The sequence below is a fragment of the Geospiza fortis genome, unplaced genomic scaffold (assembly GCF_000277835.1).
Source record: "Geospiza fortis unplaced genomic scaffold, GeoFor_1.0 scaffold176, whole genome shotgun sequence".
NCBI classification, from domain to species: domain Eukaryota; kingdom Metazoa; phylum Chordata; class Aves; order Passeriformes; family Thraupidae; genus Geospiza; species Geospiza fortis.
In genome coordinates, this window is record NW_005054514.1 from 21,765 (window position 1) to 23,725 (window position 1,961).

A 1,961-nucleotide genomic window follows, 5' to 3' on the forward strand; every position below is an offset into this window, starting at 1 on the left:
ATTCCCCGGGGGCGTGGCTGGGGGCGTGGCCATGGCGGAGGGGGCGTGGCCAGGAGGAGCCGGGAGCGCTGCCGGTAAAACCGGCCCAAAATCGCTATAAAAACACCGTTAACGGCAGAAACAGGAATTTGTGGCTACAAATATGCCAAAGTTGAGAAATATATAAAGTTCGTAGCTATAACTGTGTCAGTATTTCGAAATATATAAAATCTATGGCTAAAAATGTGTCAATATTTGGAAATATATTAATTTTATAGCTATGTGTTACTATTTTGAAATATATTAAATTTATACTAATAAGTGTGTCAATGTTTTGAAATATATTAAATTTGTAGCAATAAAAGCGTGAATGTTTTGAAATAAACTTATACATGTGTCAATATTTTGGGATAAATTCAATTTATAGCTCTCACCATGCAAATATTTTGAATTATATTATTATATATATCCAATGGTTGTAGCAGCTGTAATGAATATCTCAATATTTACGATCTAAAGAATAAATACGTTAATTTTATTTTTAAAAAATAAAAAAAAATAAAATTCCACGGGGAAAAGGGGAATTCTCCTGCGTTTTGCCGCTGAGCGGCAGCACCGCCTGTGCCCGCTCCGGGATCCCCGCCGAGAAATGGAAAAGTTTCTCCTGGCCAGGATGAGGCGGAAAAAACGGGAATAAAGGCGGGGATTTGCAGGGAAAGCGGGGCTGGGGGTGGAATCCATCCCAGGAGGGGCTGGAGAGGAATTTGGGGTGGGAAATTATCCCAGGGGGGAGGAGGGAAGGGAAAGGGAATAAGGGAAGGGGGAGTGAAAAGGGAATGGAATAAGGGAAAGGGAATAAAGAAAAGAAAAGGGAATAAGGGAAAGGGAATAAGGGAAAGAAAAGGGAATAAGGGAAAGGAAAAAGGGAAGGAATAAGGAAAATGAGAGGGAAGGAACAAGGAAAGGAGAAAGAAAGGGCAACAGAATAAGGAGAAGAAAAAGGAAAGGGATGAGGAAAGGGGAAAGGAAAAAGAAATAATAAGGAAAAGGAAAGGGAAGGAATGAGGAAAGGAGAAAGGAAAGTTGAAAAGAGAAAGGGGAAAGGAATAAGGAAAAGAAAAGGGGAAAGGAAAAAGAGAAGGAAAATAAAGGGGAACGGAATAAGGAAAGGAAAAGGGAAGGAATAAGGAAAGGGGAATGGAACAAGGGAAAGAATAAGGAAAAGGAAAGAATAAGGAAAGGAGAAAGGGAAGTTGAAAAGAGAAGGGAAAGGGGAATAGAATAAGGAAAATAAAAGGGAAGGGGAAAGGGAAAAGAGAAGAAAAAAAAGGGAATGAATAAGGAAAGGAATAAGGAAAGGGGAAAGGAGTAAGGAAAAGAGAAAGAAAAGGAATACGGAAAGGAAAAAGTGAAGGGGAAAGGAGAAAGGAAAGGAAAAAAGGAAGAGGAAAGGAGAAAAGAAAGTTGAAAAGAGAAGGGAAGGGGAATGGAATAAGGAAAGGAAAGGGGAAAGAAAAAGTGAAGACAGAAAGGAAGGGAAAGCAATAAAGAAAGGAAAAATAAAAGGAATAAAGAAAGGGGAAAGGAGTAAGGAAAAGGGAAGGAAAAAGAAAGGGGAAAAAATAAGGAAAGGAAAAAGGAAAGGGGAATGGAAAGGTGAAGAGAGAAAGGGGAAAGGAGTAAGGAAAAGAAAAAGAAAAGGAATAAGGAATAGGAAAGGAAAAAGGGAAGGGGAAAGGCATAAGGAAAGGAGAAAGGAAAGTTGAAAAGAGAAGGCAAAGGGGAATGGAATACGGACAGGAAAAATAAAAGTAGTAAGGAAAGGGAAAGGAATAAGGGAAGGGGAAAGGAAGGGGAAAGGGAAGGAATGGAGAGGAGCCAGGCCAGGGTTTCTCGGTGCCGCAGGAGGAGTTTGCCGTGCGGCGCGGGGCCCGGCGGGCGGGGCAGCAGCGTTCGGGGCTCCTGCCGGGGGCAGCCCCGCT